Source organism: Pteropus vampyrus, unplaced genomic scaffold, assembly GCF_000151845.1.
Source record: "Pteropus vampyrus isolate Shadow unplaced genomic scaffold, Pvam_2.0 Scaffold55, whole genome shotgun sequence".
NCBI classification, from domain to species: domain Eukaryota; kingdom Metazoa; phylum Chordata; class Mammalia; order Chiroptera; family Pteropodidae; genus Pteropus; species Pteropus vampyrus.
Window position 1 is genome coordinate 1,245,651 of NW_011888836.1, and position 5,209 is coordinate 1,250,859.

Below are 5,209 nucleotides of genomic sequence, written 5' to 3' on the forward strand. Positions count from 1 at the left end.
GAAACATCAAAATGATATCTATATTTTTATTCGATCTTATGTTAACTCCATGAGGTAGATCTTATTACTCATGTTTTAAACGTGAGGAAAAAAAGAATTGAAAAGATTAAGTACCTTTACCAAACCACACAGCTAGTTAAATGGTGGATTCCGGATGGCCAAACCTGTTCTGTCGGACCCCATAACCTGTGTCCTTTCTACTTTGCAACACTGCTCCTCAAGGCATAAATAAATACAATCACAGTTTAAAATGTGTGATAGAAGTTGATGAAATTATGTTAACACAAACATCTTTAAAGAATAAAAAATTTTTTCAGGAGACTTTCGGTTGAGGTGGAAGGATCTGGGGGACCTTTGCTGCCAGAGCACTTATTCCAAGCTCTGGCTGCTACAGTAGGAATTCAGCACGATCTGCTCTCCCAGTTAATGAAGTGTGTGCTGCCCTCTACTGGCAGAGACAAAAACCTACATCATATTTTGTGTTGGCTCAGCGTGGTTTCTTAACACCAGGACTGTAAAGATTCAATTCTCCAGCCCAATATCAGAAATTTTCAGAGAGTTTGGGTTCTTCTATCATATTTTCTCCCAGAATAAACTTATAAACTTCAGTTCTGTTCTTTGTTAATCTCATCTGACTGTGCCATTCCTATTAATATGTTTAAGGTTTACCAGAGCCATCTAGAAAAACTAAAACTATGTCCTCATAAATGTAAATCCTGGATATTAGAAACTGGCAGACATGGTAGGGTCAAGGATGCATTAGTTCTTGTTATTTGCTATTAATATTTTCCTAGATTACAGATGACTGGTATGTTAACATTTGAATCCATTTTTCTTTCCTGTACTATATAAAACATACTTGATTCTCAGTAGGGCAACTTTAACATTCAGTCATTCATTTATTAGTCACCCATTAAACAAAGACTCATTTAAGTCTATTTTGTGTCATCATGTTAGTGGTGGGTAGGTATAAGTAAGAATAAGATACTTCACAGTTCAGGTGGAGATGGGCATGTAAAAAAATAATTGCAATGCAACTTAAATAATGCCATGATATTTGCAAAGTGCTATAGAATCTCAGAAGGAATGACTAATTTTTGTATAAGTGTGACAAGGAGACTTTAGGGAAGGGTGTATACTTATGCTACAAGTTGAAAAAGAGTTTACATGACTAAAATAAAAGGTAGAGGCATTTCAAATTGAGGAAATTTCATGTGATATGAATATTAGAAAAGATGGGAGGAAAGTTAGAACACCAGTTCCATATGTTGATTATGAAAAGTATTCAGAGACTTGTAAGAGTTAAGTCTGGGATGGAAAGAGAATTGAGTTTACAAAGGGCTAACTTCTGAACACAAAAATTCTGGACTCTGTATTCTGCATATTATATATACAGAGCGAAAGAGGGTGAGAAACTATTGAGCGATGATATTTTAAATTCATGACTCTTGTTCTGGTTCAATCTTGTTAATATAAAGTGAGAATCTGACTAGCGTAAGGGGAAATTGAACAATATAAATATCAATTTTACTCATGCCATCTGTGATATATTTTGAAATTTTTTGATTGATGGTCAAATTAAATGGATAACTACTAAATTCCACTTAACACTGTATTATGTAACCATATTTGGCTCTTCGACTTTCAAATTAATTTGAGAGTAAGAAATTTTGCGAATGTGTCTTGAATAAGATAAATAAAACAATCTTCCCTCTCTCATATCTACCATGTGACCCTTTCAAAAAACATAAAATTCTTCACTATACTTTGTTGGTATGAAACAAGTATCTGGTTACATTTTATCTACTTTATACTTGTTTGATTTTTTAAAAATAAATGTTACTTTTGTATTATAAAATTAATATTTGATATAAAAGATTCTAAAAGTACAAAAATAGTTTAAAAATATTCCCTTATACCTAATTCCTAAAGATTCTCATTTTTAAGTAAGTATGTATTGGTACAGCCTAGGATGATAGCAAAACTTTGCTTCTAATGGTTTTTCAGGCTACATGTTTTATGGAAAGACTTTAAAATATCTCATCATTATGAGCTCACATAGTGTCTGATTCCAGTAGCACTGATCATGAATGAATTTGGTATTCAGACAAATTTTATGGCCACTGTAATGTATTGTAATGAACTAATAGTTAATAGAAGTTTAAAACAATACTACCTTTCACACTCTGGTAGAATTATTGCTTTATTTTCTTCATTATTAATTAATTTTATATTTATAAGGAACCAGCAAAGTTGCTGTAGAAAGTCTGCCGTCTTATCACATCTAGCTAATGAGTTCTTCAAAATTAGGTTTACCTGAACTCTTATTAGAAAACTTTTCAATTAAGCAGCAATATCTTATTGGGTGATGGGGTGTGGAAGGCAGTGATATGAAGAAAAGCCTCTTATATTAACCAAATAATTCATTCAAATTTTATTAGCAGTAGATTCTTGCTTAAAATCTTATTTCCAAAATCTATTCTGACCTTCGGCATCTCTAGTATTTTTGGCATTACTATGTACAAGACACAGTTAAAGTATATGAATGTATTATTTAAGAATTATATAAATTCCAAACCCACTTTTGGATAATCACATTCTATTCTCTTATATGTTGAAAACAAAACAAAAACACCCAGAAACATGCCTAAGAATGTTGTGCCTTAATTCTTTTGCATTTGTCTCCTTATTTATCCATTAACAGTTTCAGATCTAATATGTTCTTGCTTTTTAATGATATTCTCTCTTAGCTACAATTAAGGTAGTTCAGCAGCTGTTTGGCAAAACTGACCTAGTAGTCAATGTCTCTACCATTTAAAAATTTGCTTACTGAAAGGCTAGTCTTTTAAATACCTCCTCTTCCCAAATTGGACACGCCTCTGTTTCTATAGCAGGCCTGACACAGTTGGGAAAAAGTTCATAATTCATTTAAAAACAGACACTATGCTGGAAATTCAAATGGGAAGTACTCGCAGGTGTCACCTGCTCCGGGTGCTGGGTGGAGCTGTATGCATCTTTTCCATAAAGAATATTCTCTAACCACATCACTTGGTTAGAGAACTATATGCTGCTGCATTTTCCTTTCTAAGAGCTGAAATCGACTTACCTCTGAAGCAAGCCAGGTTATGGTGGTTCTCCAGATGATTTTGAATAACATTAGTGGTCTTCTGAATGATTGCTGACCCTGGTCATTCTTCTTTCTGATGTAGATAAATATTAGACTTATTATTTGATCTTAAGGATATTTTCTGCTCTTCTTGAAACTTGAGACAGTCAAGGACTAGATATTTGGAATAGCTTTATTTATCCTCCAGATATATTTTCCATCCATCTCCAACTTGCTCTCTGTCTTAGGCTGACTTCTGTGATTACATCAGTCAGCCTCCATTGATTGCCTTCTGCCTTTCTGTTGGATTAGTTGAGGGGAAGGTCAGGGAGCAGACAAAGAACTGGAAGAAGGAAAAGCTCTGATATTTATTTCCCAGTCTTCCTGGGAGGACATGGGTTGGCATTAGCTGAATTCCTTCCTCACTGAAGGCCACAGATTTCATCGTGGTGGTCCTCTTTTATAACTAGATGTCCCACCCAGTTCTGGTTACCGCTCCTCTCCTTTCCCCTCAGGCCTAGAGGAGGCAGTGGCTTTCCACAGCCTAGGGTTTCCCCATCCCTTTTGGGCTTTCCTTAACTCTACTAACGCTTTATAAATAGTCCTGTGGCAAACACCTGAGGGTGACCTTCCCAAAATGAGTCATGCCTATTTGTAATCTCTTCTACTTAAGCACAGGTAGAACGTGTGGTTTGTTTCTAACTAATAGAATATGACCAAGGGGATGAGATGTCACTCCCTCTATTAGGCTCTGTTATAGAGGCTCTGTTGGCCTTGAAAACACAGCCATACTGTGAACAGCCCATGGAGGATCACATGGAAGAGAAATGTGTGTGGCCTGTAGAACATGAGGGCAGACTCTGGTCAGCATAACGAGGATTTCAGTCCTACAACCATAAGGAGAAGAATTCGTCCACAAACTGAGGTTGCTTGGAATAAAATCTTTTCCCAGTCAAGCCCCTGATGAGACCACAGCCGCAACCAATGCCTGGATGTCAAACTGGGGAGACCTTGAGCAGAGGATCCAGGTAAGTGGTGTCCAGATTCTTGATCCATAGAAACTAGGAGATAATACATGCATGTTATTTTAAGCCACTATGTTTGTGATAATTTGTTAAATGCCAATAGAAAACTAATACAAGTCTCTTCATTAAATGTTCTTTTGATGGTGACATCTGTTTCTTTCCTGGACACTAAATGATATTTGTAGACCAGGAGCTGGCAATTATTTTCTGTAAAAGGCCCAGATAATAAATATTTTAAACTTTGCAGTCCGTGTGCTTGTTGCATATTATCTCTCTATTACATTCCCCCAACCATTAAAAAAATAATAAATCATTCTTAGCTTATGAGTTATACAAACAAGTGGTATGCTAGATTTGACATATCGACCATGGTTTGCTGATGCCTGCATTTGACAAATGTATGATATCTGGGAGATGTGTATGTATTCATTGTGCTGCTAAATATGCATCAAAATTTATTTCCTCTACTTTCTGAGCACAAATCTTGGCAATATTTCACAGTATATGAAGTATGTGTGTGGCCATGTGTCTGAATTCTGGAATGAGGGTGAAAGTGACATAAAGCAATTCCAGGTCTGGTCATACAAACGTCTTTTTTCCATCCCCTGGCTGAAATGAAAGATTCCGAGGTCTTAGTAGATGTAAATGCCACAAGATAGAGAGGCCCTGGGTCTCCGCGTCTCAGCAAGAAAAACTGACTACAGAACACTTATGTTTAATGACTATATGCATGAGAAATAAACTTTTACTCTGCATTAAGCTGCTGAGATTTAGGAGTCTATTTCTTTGTATATATCTCAAAGCTTAAGGTAACAAATAGTAGCTCACTCTGTTTATATTTTCAGAAGAGAATATCCCAGAGATTAATTAGTCACATGAATAAGGGAAATTTTCCTGATTTTATTTTGTGCAGGTGTGGTCTGTGGAAATGAGTAAGAGAAGGGAAGATCCAACCATATTAGAAGATGGCTCCAAAGTGCACATCAAGTTAATGGAAACATTCACATCTAAAGATGCCCAGTCCTGTGCCCTTGCTACTTCTTTATGCTTTCTGTTTCTGAGACAAAAGTTCTCCTGT